The 21538-nt window shown below is 39.1% G+C and overlaps 1 long non-coding RNA gene across 1 annotated transcript; it reads right to left on the bottom strand.

The window, feature by feature from the left end:
* Positions 1–1448: 1448 nt before the first annotated feature.
* On the bottom strand, positions 1449–20412 carry LOC141373011 (uncharacterized). The gene is made up of 3 exons (XR_012378626.1): positions 20363–20412; positions 17489–17563; positions 1449–1523 (listed from the first exon to the last, which is right to left on the bottom strand). It is a non-coding gene; the product is annotated as an uncharacterized lncRNA (long non-coding RNA).
* Positions 20413–21538: the final 1126 nt, after the last annotated feature.

Raw genomic sequence — 21538 nt, 5'->3', positions numbered from 1 at the left:
ACCTAGCAATTCCACTCCTAAGTATAAACTCCAGAGAAAGTATCGATCGCCAAGAGGCATTTATGCAAATGTTTAAGGTAGCATTACCCCTACTAGTAAAAAACTAGAAATAAGCCAATGTCCAATAACAGTAAAATGGGTAAAACGTGGATGATGGAATACAACACAGTAATGATTAGGAATAAATTATAGCTTTACTCAACAACATAGTAGAATTAGGAACATAATTTGGAGTGGAAAAAACAAATTTGAAAAATATATACACCATTAGTCCACTGGTAAAAAAGTTTTAAAACATGGGTAACAATTAACTTTTCTTGTAAAACTACAAAGAAAACAAAGAAATGATAAATCTTAAATTTAGGATAATAGTGGTCTCTGACAGGAGAGGAAATAAGTAGAGTCATCAACAGACATTCATGGGAAGAATTATTAAAAGATATACTTGAGCAAGAAGGAAAATGGACCCAGAAAAAAGATGTGAGAAACACGGAGGAGAGGTAAGCAAAGAAACTGGCAAACCTTCTTATAAAACTAAAAACAGGTGGGGGCGCCTGGGTGGCTCTGTTGGTTAAGCGTCCAATTCTTAATTTCATTTAGGTCATGATCTCAGGGTCGTGGGATCGAGCCTGGCGTCAGGCTCTGCTCTGGGTGTGGAGCCTGCTTAAGATTCTCTCTCAAAAAAAAAAAAAAAAAAAATTCTCTCTCTCTCCCTCTCCTTCGGCCCCCCCCACTAATAATAATAATAATAATAATAATAGAGGTGGATCCATGTTTTGTGGGACCCAAAGCTTGCATAATTTGGGGAACACATTTTAAGAAAAGCATATTCAAGGATTAATAGAAAATTAGGTACAAAAGTTTACATTTCCGGGATGCCTGGCTGGCTGGGTCGGTGGAAGGGGTTATGAGTTCCAGCCCCACTTTGGGTGTAGAGATTATTTAAAATAAAATCTTTAAAAAAAAGTTTACATTTCCTTAGAATTAGAACAGAAATCACAACAAATAAAAATTTAAATGGCAGAACATAGGGGGAAGAACAAAAGGCAGGCAAACCATAAAACAGACTCTTGGCTTATAGAGAACAAATTGAGGGCTGCTGGAAGGGAGGTGGGTGGGGGATGGGCTAAATGGGTGATGGGGATTAAGGAGGGCACTTGTGATGAGCACTGGATGTTGTATGCAAGTGATGAATCACTAAATTCTACACCTGAAACTAAAATTAGGATGTATTTTAATATTACCCTGTATGCTAACTGGAATTTAAATAGAAACTTGAAACTAAAAAATAAGTAAAAAAAAATAGATTGCAGCTAAATGCTACAAAAACTCACAAACCCAGGAATGTAATGCAATCTTTAATTATTTTTATTATAATTTCACCCCCTCTATAATACATTTCATTCCCAGATAAGAAAAACGACCTCCAGACTAGCAGGGCTCCATTCTTCCGCTGTCTTGGAGTGCAGCTGCTTGCTGGTACCAGAGCCAGGGGAGGGTCCATCAAGTTCAGGACGCTGCAGCTGAAACATTAGCTTCACATAAACAGCATGTAGCAGGAACAATCAAAAACAATATTAACAAGAACAGCAGTAATAGTCATAATTCTTAGAGGAACGATTACTTCCCACTCATATGTCCATGGAAAGGAAAAGTTCTCTTATCTCCACAAGTGGTAATATAAGAATACTCATAACTTCTTTCTGCTTCCTTAACCATTCCACCCAAAGGCAAGAGAATGGGAAAGTTTAGGAGGCACACCTCACCATGCTTGGCTCAGCCCTGCTATTCTCTCTCCTTTCGGATCTGCTGCCTCCACAGAAGGAACATTCTGGTCTGCCTGGGTCCAGGTGGTGAATAACCAACCTTATTAGGGAGACCTGCTGTTGTCTTGCTGTGCCATCAGGAGCTAAGTCCATCTAATTCAGGAATAAAGTATCAGCAAGCCCATCTGGCCACAGATCTAAAATCACTTTGTCCGACCAGCTTTATCTGAAATAAAACTAATATTGTATTTTGATGTCCCACCTCTAATTCCTGCCTTTCTTCCCCTCTTTCTCCCTATTGGTTCTGAATTTCAGAGAGGAAGAGAAGAGCTATGTACGGGATACCTTACAACCCTAGTAATAAAGACTAATTTGGGGACACTTTTAAAAACAGGTGAAACTAATAAACTAGACAACAGTAACACGGGAGAAGAGAGAACAGAGCTATTGATTAAATGTAGTCTTAAGTCAAGTGCAGCATACTCAAAATTTAAGGGTAACCTCTAATATAAATAGAATATATATCTTTCAGAATGCTGAAGAAGGAAAAAGGGAACAAAATCAATCCAATCGGAATCAGAAAAACCCAACTAACAAGAAAAAAAATGGTAAATAGAACACATAAAATGGTAGAAATAAATCCAACTATCAGCAGTCCTAATAAATATAAACATTGAATCCAGCTGTTAAAAAGCAGAAATTATCTGAATTGAAATACAAATTCTATATGTATGACTTTGCAAGCATAAACGATTTGAAGTAAAATTATGGGAAAAAAATATACCAAATACTAAACAAATGAAGGTAGAAAAGCAACACTAATCAGATGAAATAGAATTTAAGGCAATAGGCGCGCTGGCTGGCTCAGTAGGTAGAGCATGTGACTCTTGATCTCAGGGTTCTAAGTTCAAACCCCACGTTGTGTGTAGAGATTACTTAAAAATAAAATCTTTTAACAAAAAATAATTTAAGGCAATAATATTAGGTATTAAAAAGGATTACCATTGGGGTGCCTGGCTAGCTCAGTTGGTAGAGCATGGGACTCTTGATCTCAGGGTCGTGAGTTCAAGTCCTAACATTGGGCATACAGGCTACTTAAAAAGGGGGGGCTATCATTTAACAATAAAAAGAACAATTACCAAAAAATTATAATAATCCTGACTTGCATGCACCCAAAAATATAGCCTTAAAATATATATAAAGGTAAATAATGATATATATACTAAAGGAATTATTAAAGCCCCCCATCATGATAGGTACTTTTTAAAAAGATTTTATTTATTTGAGAGAGAGAGAGAGAGAGACAGCACAAGCAGGGGGAGGGGCAGAGGGACAAGCAGAGTCCCCACTGAGCAGGGAGCCTGATGCGGGGCTCCATGCCAAGACCCCGAGATCATGACCTGAGCATGGTAGGTATTTTTAACACATCTCTCAGAAACGGATATAGAAAGCTTATAAATAATTAGGAAATATAAAATGTCTCAAACAACACAATTAATAAGCTTGCTCTAACGAATGTATACAGAATCCTGCCCCCAGTAATTAGGGAAAACAGATAATTACTAGAGAGTGACACAATCCAGTCACAACAAATACCAAAGAACTCATTTCATACACAGCACATTTCATATCACAATGCAGTATCATCAGAAATTTAAAAGCCAACAAAGTAATTTAGAAATTCTATCACTTTAAAAACTAAAAAAGCATTTTAAGACAGATTGATCGATCAATCAATAGATAAAATATATGAAAGGGCAACTAGATAGAGAAGAGATGATAGGATCATACCATAAAAACAATTTCATGAACTGGTTTGTCATTTAATAATACATTGGGCATCTCTTTCCATGTTAATAACTGTAGATCCATACCATCATTTTAACAATGACATAGTATTTTGCTGTCTGAATGAACCATAACTTATTTGTGGTTGAACCATTTATGAGTCAACATTTTGGTTATGTGGCAGAGACTGCAGCTTGTCCCCTAAACCCCTCTCTTGTCTTTTTCCTTCGTAATGAGACTCCCAGGTTTTAGCTGGCAGGTGCTGTCTGGAATAGAGGGTTATTTCCCAGTTTGCTTTGCTGTTAGGTGTGTCCATGTGACCCAACTGAAGTGTCATGTTCAAGTTTCAGGAGGTATCCTCAAAAAGAAGAACTGTGCCTTTCTTCCTTCATATCTTCCTAGTGTTACCTTCATACACTACTTCCTGTGTGTATGGATGAAACACTTGGAGGTCAATTAGGTATCTTGGACCACAAGGTAGAATCCTCATGTTTACGAGATTGTAGACACAAGATAGAATGAACCTGCATCACTGTTAATCATGGAGTTGCAATATCATGGAATTGCAATATAAATTGCTTATCTCAAGACTTTCATTTGCATGGCAAGAAAATAAGTATCTACCTTATTTAAGCTTTATTATTTGGGATTTTCCTGAATAACATGTTTTCCCAAATATTTTGCTGTAATGATCAGCTGCTATAAGCATTCATTTGTGCCCATATCTCCCTACATCTTCTAATGGAATGCATAAGTCATGGGATATATCCTTGTATCTGTTTTTTTTAAAGATCGCATTTATTTATTTGAGAGAGAGAGAGAGAAAGAGAGCATGGGCGGAGGGGCAGAGGGAGAGAGAGAGAATCCCAAGCAGAGCCCTTTTTGAGCATGGAGCCAGACACGGGGCTTGATTTCACCACCCTGAGATCATGATGAGTTGGATGTTTAACTGACTAAGCCAACCAAGTGCCCAGGATATATCCTATTAAAGGTTTTTCAGATGTATTGCCAAATTCCACTCATTTTCACTTTGCCAATCAGATGGGCCAAAAATACGATTGCACTTTTTGGATTACTGAAATGGTTAAACATTTTTAAAAAATTGTTTGCCATTTGTGTTTATTCTATGTTGCTTTTGTAAGTTCCTTACCCATTTTTCTATCAAAGCATTCTTTTTCTTATGGATTTTAGAAGACTATATATTGAGTATTTAATCCTTCGTCTGTCTTACATATTACAAATATTTTTTTCAGTCAGTTCATTGTTGTTAAACTTGATTGTGGTATTTTTATGTGGAATTTTTAAAGTTTATCAGGACTTTACTTTCTGTCTTTGGTATCATTTTTAGAAAGTTCTCTCTTCTAACAGACTGTAGAAATATTTGCCTATGATATCCATAATACTTTTATGTGTTGTTTTATTTTTATTTGACTTATTTAGAAATTATTAATCCATTTGGCATTTATTTTGTTATATTGTACGGATCCAAATTTTTATTTCCCCAAGTGATTAACCAAACATTTCACCTTTTATTAAATAGGTCATCCTTTATCTCCTGATACAAAATGCCATCTCTAGGAAAAACAAAATTCTCCTTACATACAAGGATCACTTTTGAACTTTCAGTTATGTTCTATTAATATATATATCTATTTCTCTATCAGGGCCATAACTTTATTCTAACTTTTAAATATTTGTATAATAGTTGATATGGAATCTTCCTCCTAATAATTTTTTTAATTTATCAAAATGAACTTTATGCTTTTTTTGTGTTCTGACAAAACAACAAAAGACAAATTCTACTAAATTGGGACTTACATTTGAATTTCATCATAGTTTTAGACTGATTTGCAATTATTTGACCCTTTTTCATTATTGACTGATCAATATGATATTGCTATGACCCACCAATATATTTATTTTCAAATGAAATCACTTTGATCTTCTTTTGAGATGTTATCAGACGCTCGAAATTAGGTAGGTCATGAAGCCTCTTGTATGAGTAAAAAAGTCATAAAAGCAGCCTTTGCCTCCAACGTGCTAATATTCCACTAAAGATCATTAAGATTGCATTGAATTGACATGAAGTCATGTAAAACAGAAATAAAACTCTCCATAACTTTATGATTATAAATACACCATCCGGTACTTAACATCTTGCAAAGCTGGCTGGAATGACAAATGGCAGTAAGAGCACAGTGGGATTGATCTGGAATGGTAAAGCAGAGGGTAGAGAGCATTGCAGATGGCAGAAGTAGGCAAATTATAAGGCAGATTCACATGTGTTCTAGGCTAGCAAAGATAATATGAATGTACAATTTTTAAAAAGGGAAATTAGGGAGAAGGGACCAATTGTTAGAAGACCTTTCAACATGGATCAGCAATATGGATTTTACAAGAGCAAAAATTTTGACTTATTATAGTTTCTGAAAATGGGTCTGAAAAGTCAAAATGGTGCTTAGGAAAGATCATTCTTGCTGCAACGAGCACACAAGTGTGGAGTAAGAAGGTGATTAATAGGCTGTTAAGGGAAGTGGTGCAATAATTTATTTTGGAATATAATTTATTTACTCGATAATTTTTACTCATTATGTGCCTAGCATTGTGTTAGCATTAAAATGACTCTGTTTGCACCCCAACATCTATTTTTCCAAGGCCTTCTTAACAGATGTCTAATAACACCACTTACGAAGAGGGAGACATTCCCCAGGTACTTCCATACTTTGTTCAACAGAAATTTAACTGCCCAAGTGGAGGTGTGATGGATGTTATTCAATGATTAATGCAGCAAACTCCCTACTTTATCCTCTGCAGCAGAAATCTCCATTTAACCCCTTGGGATAGGTAAGTGCCTCTTTTCTTAAGAAACTACAGTGAGATTAGGAAGAAGGGAAGGCTTCACAAAGCAATTAGGACGAGGGCATTTGAATCCACCCTCCTCCTTATTGAAAAGCAGCTTCGACCAAGATACTGCCTCCTAAATAAACTTTAACCTCCAAAGGAGTTTGCAAGAAAATCTGAAGGAATAGAAGAGGAATACATAAAACAGCCTTTAGGACAACGCTTCTGTTTTTTGTTTGTTTGTTTTTTTCTTTCAGTGCCTTGAGTCCAACAGCAGAAAATTTCCCTGAAATAAGCATTTCTAAGTGCATCAGAGTTGCTTTCCAGTCTGCAAAAGCCACTTTCCTGTAGCATGAATATTTTATTTTTTTTCTCATCATGTAACTGACATCTACATGATAGGAAGCAAAATACTTTTGGTTCTTGTTGTCACTGCTATTTACAACTGGGAGAGTTATCCAGAACTGGATCCATCCTACAAAAGAGAGCTTCAAAATAGGAGCCTCCTCCTGTGCCTTTAATTCCTCTCCACTTCCCCTTCAGCTGAATTGACAGCAGCGAAATGAGACAGTATGAGAAAGGATGAAAAAGTGCTGCATGTACGTATGGGTTTGTTTTGGGGGGGGGTTGTTTTGGAAATGCATATTTAACTTTTGCTTTTAAAACCCACTTCCCCCTCAGACCTGGGGTGCCCATCCATGTCCCGAAGCATCTTCTTCTGACCTCAGGGGCACCTTCATCTCCTTAGTCAACTATTAAGGAAGAGTCTCCCCACTAGGAAATCCATGGGGGAGAACAGAGAAACAGGGACTGATGATACTCCTAATCCTGTTCCTGTTCTTGGAAAAAGCCCAGTCTGTTGTGGTTCCCAGAAGATTTAGGAACATTGAAACAAAATATTTAATTAAAGTAAAAATTATTTTCTCCATCAGCTATACATTTTTATATAAATAATAAATGTTCATGGCAACAACCAACCAAACAAAAGAATAAACAAAACAGAGCAAAAGCAAAACCAAGAAGAAAGAAGAAAAGCAAAGAAATGGTATGGGACAGAATAATATATAAGTAAAAAGTCCTTCTACTCTCCCACTTCCCTGTGGTTTTTCCCGAGCATATACATAAAATATTTATTTTAGACAAATGGGATTATGTTATATATGTTCTCTAACTTGCTTTTTTTTTTTGCACAAAACAATTTATCTTGGACTTCTTTCTAGTAGCATATATAACTCTTTCCTTCCTATGAACATTTGCATGCAAGCATAGATGTGCCCTAACATATGAAAGAACCAGATTCTTATGGATGGATCTTTGGTGGGTGTTTGGCTATTTACAAATAATATGACAATGATTATTCTTCTCTTAAAGATTTTATTTATTTATTTGTCAGAGAGAGAAAGACAACGCACAAGCAGGGGGAGCAGCAGAGGGAGAAGCAGGCTCCCCACTGAACAAGGAGCCTAATGTGGGACTCAACTGGGATCATGACCTGAGCCGAAAGGAGACGCCCAACTGATTGAGCCACCCAGGTGTCCCGACAATGATTATTCTTGTTCACATGTGTAAGAAAACTATAAATGTCTAAATGGAATTGGAAGATCAAAATATGTGTAATTTACATTTAAAAGTAAAATTTACATGTTAACATTTAATACATCCTGCCAAATCACTCTCGAAAAAGGTTGTATCAATTTACACTCCTACTGATGGTACCTGAGACTGCAGATGTCTCATGCCCAAAACAAATATTTTCATCCCTGGCAATATGAAAGAAAAAAATCACTTCTCAGTTTTAGAAGTTTTCATTTCTTCAATTACAACTGAGCTTGAACTTTGTATGTATTTATCAATCAGTTTTTTCACTGCAAATAAACTTCATTGTTTTTAAATTGACTTGTTTACCCGTGTATCGATATGTAAGAACATTTAACATTAAGGAAATTAACACCTTGTCATATATATTAAAATGTTTTTCCAAGACTGTAATAAACATTCTACTTTAAAAAGATATTCCAAGTTTTACAAGCAGACCCCTTATCCAGGGCAAATTTGATTTAAAATCATTTCTATTTAACTCTCTCACTAGGGAAACTGTATTTAATCATTTTTTTCCAAAGAATGTGCATTCTCCTGTTTGATTTAATCTTAAAATAGTTGTTCGATGTAACTTTAATACAGTCATTACCTCAAAGATAGATTTATGTTTCAGAAAGAAGCAAAAATTAGGAAAGAACAATGAAAAGTCAAAGAATAACAATGACCATCTTCATGTCTAATGAAATCTTTTTTTCTTTTTTTTAAGATTTACTTATTTGAGAGAGAGAGAGAGAGCACAGACAGGAGGGGCAGGGAGAGGGAGAATCCCAAGCAGACCCCACACTGTGTGGGGAGCCTAACTTGGGGCTTGATCCCACTACCCTGAGATCAGGACCTAAGCTGAAACCAAGAGTCAGCCGGACGCTTAACCCCTGTGCCACCCAGGAGCCCCTCGTGAAAGCTTTAGAATAAAAGAAATTAAGACTATAAGGCATAGAACATTCATGAGGAACTGTGTCCTTAATTACTTTGCCAAATTCTTTTCCGTATCTTTCTACCGCAAATCTCTCTTTGGAAGATGTATTCCAGACTCGCTCTCTTTATCCATGTCTCCTCCCTTTCCCAAATTATCCCACATATCCTTGAGAATTTCATATTTTTTGGGCGAAATAACGCTTGACTTGAAAGTTAATCACTGTTAGAATCCATACACAACTTTATAGGAATGTTATTGTCCAAGACTTGGATCCCCAGGCAGGCAGTCCATCGGCAGCTGTGTTTCTACCTTACTTGACTTAACTAATGCTCATCTAAGTGTTATCTCTGGAAATTTTGGCATAATGATGCTGGAAGAAGTAGTCTAAATACTAAAGGTTAGGGGCGCCTGGGTGGCTCAGTTGGTTAAGCGTCTGCCTTCAGCTCAGGTCATGATCCTGGGGTTCTGGGATCGAGCCCCCCATCAGACTCCCTGCTCAGCGGGGAGCCTGCTTCTCCCTTTCCCTCTGAGATCTTTAAAAAAATAAATACTGAAGGCTAATTTATGTAAAATGATTCTTTAATTTTTCTCAATTTCTGAGAATCATATCATTCTACGTTTTAACCCCTAAAATTCTATGAACTTATGACTCTAGGATTTTATATGGAGATAACTATTTACCTATGTGTACAAACCACTGTTTCAAGTTCCAAGTGGTTTTTGATACTGAATGGTTTGTTTGTTTTTCAGTCAATTGACTGACTTCAAGAAATAAATTATTCCTTGGATGAAAGAGTCTATTAAGTTGCAGGCATCATAATGAACTGACTAAATTAAAATCTGATAAAATTAAAGGGAGGTAGAGAAAATAATATGCTGGAGGCTAACATTTTTTGTTTATTTTTAAATACAATGAAGTGAGGGGTTATTGAAAACATTTCATTGAATACTTTATCATGCAAAATACTATTGTTATTTTATTGATATTTATTTTTCTATTTTTTTTGTTTTGTTTTTGTTTCTGTTTGGGCAAGGGAGATCAGAGTATTTTGTTTTTATTTTTGTCCAAGTAAAGGAAAAAAGACAACACATATCAGAAGATAGGCAGACTTTTGGCCCACGGATTATCTGGAGGTGGTAACATATACAGACCTTCCCATTCATTACACCAATATTTACTGAACACCTACTGAGATTAATTTGGGTAAGAACTGAATTAAAAGCATTTGAAACTTGAGTCAAGGGCTGTATGAACCTTTTTAAAGCCTCAGGTATTCACTGAGCTTAGAAACTGCTCAGAAATCCCAAGTCAGTGGGGTTTTAAATCCAGAAGTTTCTGTCTACCCCAATATAAATTCAAATTTTAGTTATGGTATGTTTAATAACAATTGTGGAAATATAACCAATTTGTTGTTTGAGGATTGCATTTCTTTAAAAATTCCTTGATATTACATTTTAATGTATTTATAAGACAAAGGTGGTTTGGGGGGCAATGTCAGTACTGCTGGCTTAACAAAGCATTTACTTTTATATGTAACAGAATTATTATTGATTGTCACCCTTGTTGCTCTCTGAGGATAAATTCTTGTAGCTGGAGGGCTGCCAGCTTACTGGGTGCTGGCATAAGCTAGGGCACTGGGGCTTGGTGACTGAATTACCCAGCTTAATAGGCAAGGTGGGTGGCAAACAGGATGACTTTAGGGACAATCCTGGGGGCAGGAGTATGGAGTGAGTCTCCTGGTGAGACTGTGTTGCAGCGTATCCTTATAGGTGACTCCTCATCGCTGGGGACTCAGGGGCAGGAGTGGGGTAAGAGATGTTCACTGGGGTGATGGGGTGGAACTTTGCATAGTGTGGGACGCAACATTTTATGATGCCACCTCAAATCTTCTTTAAGGATTGTGGACTGATTGTATTTCTTGTGGAAGCCAGTGAATAGAAAGAGTCGAGGTCAAGATCGGCTCCAGGTAAAACCAAAGCAATACAGATGAAGAAGAGAGGAGACACCTCAGTAACATATACTGAAAAATAAAAATAAAAAACCCAGAAGAATTATATGTCAAATGCTTTGCCGTTTGGTTGTGCCTGGGGATGCTACTGGGTCCACGTGACACTTCTCAAGGCACAGTGGCCTGCCTCTCTGGAAGAGCAACCAGAATTCTCTATAAACACATTCAAGGATTAAATCTTTCCAAAGCAGACCTCTATGGGTGGTTTATTAAAAGAAATTACATGCATATAATCCTCCACAGAATTTTAAGTCTTCAGGGAGCCCAAAGCCAACATTATCATGTTTTTTAAGTCAATTGAGAAATTTTTTTCTTTTGCAAACCATGTTATAAAGTCTTAAAAGTCTATTTAATTTTCCTAGTCAGATTTTAAAGGAAAAAACGAGTGTTTCTATGTGGTCTCTGCTCCATTATCAGATATTTCAGGGCTATTCACACCGTTCTCTTCTTAATCATCTAGACAACAAATCTATTCGAACGTGTGTCTAATCCTTAATACTGGTGAGAGAAGGCTGCCTTCAAGCTCCTCAATCCTTAACATCAGTAACTTTCCTCTGCAGGGCTGTGCTCCCTGGGGATGCCCAAATGAATTCTCTATAGGCTGCGAGGAAAGGTAAACTCAGTTGTTAAGAATTTCTGATTCCAGAAGCACTTGTTCTTTCACAGATTGGTAAGTGATTTGCATGCTGGTCCAGGATGTTGGAAATGCCTCCCTGATTTCTATCACCAGGGGCGAGAAATTAGATGATGACAGAATGTATGTGAAAGCTCTTTGTAAAGCAGCAACAAAATATAGTTCTCTAGTATCAAAGGCAGACACAGTTATAACAAGACCGTTTCAGGAAGAGCCGTGAGGCAATGGGAAAGTATTTGCTTATGAAACCAGAATTATAAGTATTAAGGTACAACTATACACCAAATACCATAAAGATTCATTTTCTTGTATATACTGAGGTGCTGATATAATTTTGGGGGGGGGCATGTGCATGTGCATCCACGAGCTGTAGGGGAGGGGCAGAGGGAGAGAGAGAATTTTGAGCAGGCTTCACAGTGTGGAGCCTGACACACCCCGGGGGCTCCATCTCACTACCCTGAGATCAGGACCTGAGCTGAAATCAAGAATGGAATGCTCAACCAACTGAGCCACCCAGGAGCCCCATAGTTTTAAAAGACTCAACGCATGTGTTGATATAGTGTGTTATTCAGACCCTTTTTATTGATATTATGGTCATTTTCATTTTCCTAGCGGCTGTTATTTGTTACTAATTTCTAATTTGACTGCATTATGATCAGAGAATATGTTCTATCTGAAACCAGTTTTTTGTTATTTATTGAGATTTCCTTTGTGGGAAACACTGGAGTTATTGGATTTTTTTCAAACTAGATATACACTTGTTTTTGTTTTTCCTACTTGAGAATCAGTGTATTTCTTCAATGTTTAGTTTCCAATATTTCATTATAGAAAATTTTCATTAACTTTCTTTTTGAATATTGCCTGTCTCCCATTTGCCCCTCTCTCCCTGTATCTCCCTGAGACACAGCAGGTGCATGTTGGACCTTCTCATTCTGTCTTCCACACCCTGAACCATTCTTTCATCTCCTTCACTTCTTTCTCTCTGTACTTCATTCAAGGTGGTTTCCTCAACTGTATCTTCCAATTGGCTAAATTTCTCTTCTGATGTGTCTAATATGATAATTTAACTTATTCAGTGAGATTGTAATGACTGTAATGTCCATTGCCAGACATTCCATTTGTTTCTTTCCAAATCTGCCTGTTCTTTATTTCCATGGCATCCTGCTGTTTTCTTACATTTTCAATTATTTTTTAAAGATCTCTTTCCTCATTTAGTTATTTTAGAGTGTCTGATTTTTGTTCTGCCATCTGTAGTTGTTTTGGTGCTAAGTCTCTTGATTGTTGCCTCTGGTAACTCTCCCATAAGGTAGCATTCCTTATGTACTTTGTAACATTTTGTTGTTTTGCTGGTTGTGATTTCATCTTCAATGGGTTCCTTTGCTTTTCTAAGAGAGGTTTCTGTTATGGACTAAACCATGTCACCCATCCCAAACTCATATATGTTGTGGCCCTAACCCCCAATGTGACTGTATTTAGACATATGACCTTTAAAGAGGTGATTTTTTTAAAGTTTTTTTTTTTTAATTTATTCATTTGAGAGAGACAGAGAGCACAAGCAGGGGGAGAGGCAGAGGGAGAGGGAGAAGCAGATTCCCCCTTGTGCTGGGAGCCCGACATGGGACTCGATCCCAGGACCTGGAGATCATGACCTGAGCCAAAGGCAGATGCCCAACCACCTGAGCCACCCAGGTGCCCCTAAAGAGGTGATTTTTTTAAAAGTAATCTCAATACCCAACATGGGGCTCGAACTTACAACCCCAAGATCAAGAGTTGCACGTTCCACCAACTGAGCCAGCCGGGTACCCCTTAAGGAGGTGATTAACATTAGATAAGGTCATAAGGGTAACCTGATATGACTAATGATGTCCTTATAAGAAGTGGAAGAGACACAGGGGTGCGTGGGTGGCTTAAGCATCTGACCTTGATTTTGGCTCAGGTCATGATCTCAGGGTTGTTAGATCAAGCCCTGTATCAGGCTCCACACTGGGCATGGAGCCTGCTTAAGATTCTCTCTCTCCCTTTCCCTCTGTCACCCTCCTCTAAAAAAAAAAGTGCAAGACACACCAAGGATGTGCACACACAGAGGAAAGGCCATGTGAGGACACAGCAGGAAGGCAGCTGCCTTCAAGCCAAGCAGAGAGGCCTCAGGAGAAAGCAAACCTGCTAACATCTTGATCTTGGACTTCCAGCCTTATTCTGTTGCTTACGACACCCAGTCTGGGGCATTTTGTTATGGTAGCCCTAGCAGACTAGCCGGGTTCTGACCCAGAGGTTGTGAAAGTGACCTCACAGAATGCTCTGCTTCTATCAGATTCCTAGGGGTTTCAAGGCTCTGGATGTATTTTTATGTTAATTTATTGGCTTAGAGAGTGCATTCCAAGAAATGGACTTAGAGCTAGCTTTCTAGGCAAATAGTATAAATTCAGACTTCTCAGGATGTGGCCTAGGTTGGTATCAGATGCTCTCAAATGATGTCCCTTCCCTGGCTTGTGCCCACTCTTGGGCTCAATTACAGCAAACTTCCTTGCTCCTTCCCTTGGCCAATGAGTGGAGTTTTGCTAGCTCTCTGGAGGCTCCAGGCTTTCTGCAGGGGACAGGGTTTAGCCTCCCTGCCCAGCAAGTCTAAGGCCTGATTTTCTGCCCCCAGCTCTGCCTCCTCCCCTGCCCAGCCTCCTCCCCAAGGGCCTTTACCCAAAGCTGAAACCCCCAGAGGTCCCTGCACCATCGGCTTGTACTATTTGCTTTGGCTTTGGTTTCTTGCTTTGTTTCTGACATCTGGGCAGTCTGTTGCTCCATTTTATCCATCACTCCCATGAATTTGTCCTAGTAAGCCAGGCTTTCCATGTCACATTTGTCTGCCATGTTCACTTTCCAGTGAGTACTAGAAAGTGTAGATTTTTTTCTAACATGCTAGAAGTAAATTTGTCTTTGTGAAGTAGGACTAAATTTGTCTTCGTAGAGTAAGATTATGTAAGTTAGTCAGTAAATTCATCACAACTGTCTTTTTAAAAGGTGATATTGTGGGTAGGAGAATAAACTGATTTTAGAAGGAGGAGCCTTCAATAATGTGATGGCACTGTCATCAGGGAGCTTATTTCCAGACTTGACGTCAGGGTGATACACACACACTTGTGGTTCTAGAGACAACAAATGTAAAAAGTATATATAAGTTGAAAAGCAACAAAAAAGTCTTTGTCTTTGTGCTTGTGTTAGAATGACGAAGTCACCACCATCTCATCGCCCTTTAGCGCTACTATGGACTGAGCGGTGCCCCCCAAATCACATGTTGAAATCCTATCCCAATGCGATGGTATCTGGAGATGGGGCCTTGGGGAGGTACTTAGGGCTGGATGAGGTAGGGCATTCTGAGGTTAGGATCCTCGGAAGGAAATCAGTAAGCTTGTAAGAAGAGGAAGACAGAGAGATCACTCTCTCCCCTCTCTGCCACTTAAAGACACAGGCGGAAGGCTATCCGCAAACCAGGGAGAAGGCCCCTCCTTACCAGGAACTGAATCAGCTGGCACCTGGATCTTGGATCTCCCAGCTCCAGAATTGAGAAATAAATGTCTGTTGTTGACTAAGGCCACGGTATTTTGTTACAGCAGCCTGAGCAGACGAATACCTCCACATACCGTCCATAGAGTTGGAACTCACTTTCCTGTCCTCTGTTTACACTGTCCCTACATACTTACCAGATAAGTAATAAATGATAGTTTGTGATTACCTGAATTCAGAATATTTAATGTGCAGTCAAGTTTCAGAATCCCATTTTCCCCATTTAAAACTCTTCTGACTCCAATGCATTCTTAATTATTTGAAGTTCTCCCTCTTATTCAGCTTGTTTGATTAAGATTAATGCATTCAACAGCCTACAACCCCAGACTTCATGCTGGGGGGTGTCAGATGATCTTACGTATGGTTACGTATGTAACCACCAATAAACAGCATGTCCTGGGCACAGGTTAAATGGGCAAAATGTGCATGCTGGGGCGCCCGGGGGGGCTCAGTCGTTGGGCGTCTGCCTTCGGCTCAGGTCATGGTTCCGGGGTCCTGGGATCGAGCCCCGCATCAGGCTCCCTGCTCAGTGGGAGGCCTGCTTCTCCCTCTCCCTCTGTCTGCCGCTCTGCCTACTTGTACTCTCTCTCTGTCAAATAAATAAATAATTAAAAGAAAAAAAAAAGTGCATGCTGTCAGATGCTTGCAGCGTTAAGCCTTCTCTTAACAACCTGGTTTGTGGGAGGATGAAGGAGAAGAAGCACAGTGCTCTCTCTCTCTTTTTTTTTTTTTTTTGAGAGAGAGAGCATGCACGTGTATGTGCTTATGAGCAGCGGGGAGGGGCAGAGGGAGAAGGAGAAGGTATCTTAAGCAGGCTCCAGGCCCAGCACAGAGCCCTATACAGGGCTCAATCTCATGACCCTGAGATCACGACCTCATCACAATGCTCTCTCTTACTAAGGCATCATGAATTCAAGTTGTGAAGTCTGTTGTATGAACAGAGTATGTCCATGTTTCCTGTAGCCATCTAATAACTATGACCACAAGGAAGAGGGGTATTGAAGGAAGCCACAAATGAAGCTCCAAAAAGAACCAAGAGACTTTCTGCCTTTCTGCCTCTTCCATTTCAGTTTCAACCTTACCAGGAATTCCAGCTGTCCTTAAAGGAGTCCTTGGGGGCGACTGGCTGGCTCAGCCAGTAAAGCATGCGATTTTTTTTTAAAGATTTATTTATTTATTTTAGAGAGAGAGAGAAAAAAATGCATGAGTGGTAGGAGGGGCAGAGAGAAAGAGAGAGAGAATCCTTGAGTAGGGAGCACAATGTGGGGCTGGATCCCAGGACCTTGAGATCATGACCTGAACTGAAATCAAGAGTCGGCTGCTTAACTGACTGAGCCACCCAGGTGCCCCAGAGCATGTGACTCTTGATCTCAGGGTTGACTTCAAGCCCCACACTGGGTGTAGAGATTACTTTTTAAAAAATCATAAAGGAGGGGCGCCTGGGTGGCTCAGTCATCAAGCGTCGGCCTTCAGCTCAAGGTCATGATCCCGGGGTCCTGGGATCGAGCCCCACATCAGGCTCCCTGCTCAGCAGGAAGCCTGCTTCTACCTCTCTCACTCCCCCTGCTTGTGTTCCCTCTCTTGCTCTCTCTCTGTCAAATAAATAAATAAAAATAAAATCTTTAAAAAAAATCATAAAGGAGTTCTTGAAGTTTAAATGGACTCATTCTCACCACTTCCATTTGCAAAGCAAGTGACTTGGTTTTGTTATCCCAATGCCATTCAATTTCCTGAAATGATGACAAAGCAAGTTACCCTGTAATTGTGTGGATTTCTTTGTAAAAGAGTTATCTGCAGCCTGCCTTCTCCAAGAGGTGTCCTGAGTCAGCATCATGGGCATCTCCTGGGGGCTTCTCCAGGGCAGCATCGCAGGCCCCACCCAGGAGCTACTGACTCAGAATCCACAATTTATGCAGATCCCAGGATGGGGTGTATGCACACTGGAGTTTGAGAAGCACTGGCTTACAGTATTGTTCTCTCCACCTAATATAAAGTTACCTTTTTTGACTCATTAATAACACCTAGGGAACAAGATGAAAGTTTCCCTAGAAACCTACCTAATGTGGCACTTTGATATTCTATTAACAATTAGGAATCACAGTAGGGTCTCTTTTTCCACATATAAGAAAACCTAATATTTAAGTCTATAAATGACTCAGAAAAATTGTTTCCATTTTGATTTAGTATGAATGCGGTCTTGCTCACAACTGCTAAGTTGGAAGCAAAGAACGGCTTCCTTTCAGGTTAATGGGTTTTCCCTCATCAGGCTGTCCTTCTTTCATGTAATCTAGACTTGCTACCACTTATTTATTTTTTTATAACTGTTCTTCTTTTTAATAGGATTATGCATCCTCCCAATATTAACAGCAATTAGACTCACCTCACGGCGCGTCATGCCAACTCACTCTGCAACTGTCGGAGCAGGAGGATCTTACTCTTGTCTCAGTAACAGACTCTGACAACCAAGACAAAGCAGCAGGCAAAATACATGAAGAGAATTAACAAGAAAGGATCACAGATGACAAGAACTTCTCAAACATGATGGCTTCCTCTGCCTGTTCTATCCGCGTGGAAATAATGGTGTCCACTCTGCTAGGGCTCAGGACACTATGACAGGGTCTGCAACCATGTATTTTTCAGAAAAGTTTTTAAAGAAGACTCTTCAAAAAAAATAATAAAGACGATTCTTTAAAAGCCTTGGAAACATTAACATTCTCTTTCTAAATCTAATCTATTTAATTTTATTGGAAAACATTTACATAGCTCATCAGCAGACTCTCTGGTATTGAGTAATATTTAGCATGCTGTAATCACAGGAAGGAGAGATTTAGATTAAATGCTGCTTTTTATTACTATTCAATCATCATAAGTTGTTCCACTTTTTATCTTTTCAGTCAACAGATTTCAAAGGTGGGAAAATATCTTCATTTGCAGACATACCTGTATTTATCTCCTATTATATTTTCCATTAGTGTCTACGTGAGATTTATTTTCGGTGATTTCTCAACAAAGTAAATGTGGATCTTCTAAGACCAGATGTTAATAATATAGACAAATGGACCCTATCTCTTTTAGAGATGTTATGGGAATAAATCAGATAATATTTACAGGGGAATTTGACCTCACTAGAGATAGGATATAAATGAAATGTGAAAAAAAAACCCAAAAAAACCTTTAAAGAACAAAAAATTCCATTCAGTTGTAGCCAGATTAACTTGACAGGACCAAAGTATGTTCCGAGTAAAGAAAACAGACTTACTAATAGTGCTCCCGCTGGTTGTGAAGAAATGCCAAATACTAACAATCAATTCCAGGTCTGGCTGAAACCTCACGCGTCAGTTTGGAGATACGCAAAATGAACTCCCTGTCTTTTTCTGTATGTCTATGTTTATTATACTTGGGATACTGGTAAAAGCCAGTATCCCGAAGACTATGACTGGTCTTTGCCTATGTTGGAGTGAATTATCAAAATTATTTTAAACCTCTTTCTACATTTAATAACATATAAGGACTGTTAATGAAGCACTGATGTAAACAGAAATTTAAGGACCTCTGTAACACATACACATCTAGACAAACTGTTTTTACATTTGTATTATCTAGAATCACAAGGAGATTTTAGCAGGATAATGGGCAAAGAAGGAATCATACTCCAGACTGAAAGGCCAAATTTTCCTTAGAGTTACAGGGAAACTGTCAATTATATTCTCAGTATTATTTGAGGGACACCAGAAAGTACCCTAATCCCATGTATTTTTCAAACATCCTGCCACAATTACCCAAATTCTACCATTTTAAATGCTTCCGGGGCACCTAGGTGGCTCAAGTTGGTTAAGCGGCTGCCTTTGGCTCAGGTCATGATCCCAGGGTCCTGGGATCGAGCCCAGCATAGGCCTCCCTGCTCAGCAGGGAGCCTGCTTCTCCCTCTCTCTCTCTCTGCTGCTCCCCCTGCTTGTGCTATCTCGCTATCACGTAAATAAGATCTTTAAAAAAATAAATGCTTCTGAGTTAAGGTAAACGGCTCCATATTAATAGAAAAAGGCAAAATTAAAAATTGTAGGATGATAAAGACATGCAACAATGTAATAAACCAACACTTACTGTATACCTACCATGTGCCAGGCACTGTTTTCAGTGCTTTACCAGAGCTATCTCATTTAATTCCCACTTCAGCCCTATAAAATAGGTGCTATTATTATCCCAGGGTTACAGCTGTGGAAACAGGCACAGAGAGGTTAAGAAGCTTGCCCAAGATTACACAGGCTACATATGGCATAGTTGGACTCGCACCCTGGCAGCCTGACTCAAGGGTCCATGCTGGGAACCAACAGGTTTTCCTACAAGTGTAGGAGTTAGCACCATACAATACATTATTGGCTTTTTTAAAAAACTATGTAAGTAATCTCTACGCCCAACGTGGGGCTCGAACTCACAATCCCAGGCACACTCCTCTGACTGAGCCAGCCAGGCGCTCCTACTGTTATTGTTTTAAAACGAAACAAACAATACTTTGCTAGTGATACAAAGAAAAACGTGAAAGTTGAAAATGTTTAGATTGTGTTTAGACCAATTGTTGCATTTTTTCCAGGAGAGCCCAAATTTTAATGTTAGGGCAAGCTTCACCTTTCCATTTTGAACGGAAGACTCATGAACAGCAAGTGCTCATAGTATCATCTTCTTGTGTTGAAACTGTTCACCGAGAATGCAGTACTACATACCATGCCAAAAGGAGAGCTCTCTTGTGGAGGGAGCAGTAGACGTTCAGGTGGAAATGAGACATGCAACATGGAAATGAACTTAGAGATGTAAATATCAGAGGGACTTCCATTATATACTGTGAGTAACTGGCATCTATAACATGCCTACTAACTTCTGCAGTTAAGAGGCTACCACAGATCTTTAAATGCATAACAGCTTCTTGATACATACAATGTAAAAAAGGCCTTTATAATTGTTCTCTAATGTTAGAAGTACATGCTGTCCATGTTGTTTTGTTTTGTTTTCGCCCATAAAACACACAGTTTTTAAAAAGAGATGAACTGGTTTCCCTGCTCCTAACAGAACACCATAATATGGTTAAGTACAAACCTTTCCATAGCAACAGACACTGTATCAGCCGTGAACCCTATGCATCTCCCTTGAAGAAAGCTTTAAGGTTATAACAGACAAATTCAAAATAAAGCCTACGATCCCATCACCCTGAAGCCTGCTTCCCCAATGAGCTCAAGAAAGGATTCATTGACAAATGACTCACCATGGCTTCCTATAGCTCATTTCTTTGCCTTCCTTTTTCTTTAAATGGCACTTCAGCCTTAATAGTTACAAAGGTTTCAAGAGAGAGGACTAGCGCCACCTGAAAAAGAGAGGCCAAAAATCCAATACAATCATGGTTTGCAGAAGTTCAGCACTGGGCTTAGTGAATAGCACTGGGGGGTAGTGGTTTCTCTACCTCAAGACCAAAGGCATTCATTCCAGCCACGCTTCACTGCTTTATTTAATCCTTTCCCACTCTCTGAGCATTCCGTGAACCCTGACTGCCTGGTTAGCTCTATTTCTAAAATCGGTATTTTGCATAAGGGCAAAAGGTAACTTTGGGGACGATATCCTGAAATGTTTTCCTAAATACGTATAAGAAACATGCTAGGAAACCACTGAAAGTAGTGGCTAAAGAAAGTGCAAACTGGGCTTATACAGATATTGTTGCATATGCACACTATAGTTACATTCCCCAAACACTTGCCTGGGTAGAGTGGGTGCCTTCATTTGCTCACCCCAATTAGGCAGGAGGCACTGCCTGGGGCCAGAGAGTAATCTACCCACTATTGTTTCGGGGTGGGGAGAAGTGAACGCTCTAGGTTCGCAGCGAACATTGTGCTTTGTTTTCAGTATGCAGAACAAGGCTTGCGGACGCTATTGATTGTGCTTAGGAGAGAGGAAGTTAACGATATGCTGTGAGTTTATGTACTATATTTCATCCCTATTCAGGTTTAAACAGCATCCTGCTCCAAATCTTCTACTCTAAAGGTTGCAGGCTGAAAAGTGAAACAGATGGTCCAGTTTTAGATTTCTTTTCCTTTAGAATTTCTTATGCAGCTCAGGGACCTTGGTCTTTGGGGATCTCAAATTATATTTCAGCCCATTAAACGTATATCAGTTTTGATACTAAGATGGTACGTAAGAATGATTCAAAATCCACATGGCTGCAGCCTTTGCTGGTTCTTAGTATGCCCTGTGCTGTTCATTTTAATTGAAAATATTCTAAAAGCAAGATTGATGTGTTTTCTATCCCCCTAAAATAGAAGCAGGTTCTGGGCTCATAATTGAGCACTCATAAGCCCCCTCTCCTTATTAACATGCCCTCTCTAATTTGTGCCTCTGTTTGTACAATATAAATGGCCTTTAACGGCCCTTCACTCATACAATGGTCTCA

This window comes from Callorhinus ursinus, unplaced genomic scaffold (genome assembly GCF_003265705.2).
Source record: "Callorhinus ursinus isolate GAN/ISIS: 27379988/994484 unplaced genomic scaffold, GSC_fseal_2.0 scaffold6, whole genome shotgun sequence".
Classification (NCBI taxonomy): Eukaryota; Metazoa; Chordata; class Mammalia; order Carnivora; family Otariidae; genus Callorhinus; species Callorhinus ursinus.
This window is presented reverse-complemented; position numbering and strand designations above follow the sequence as displayed.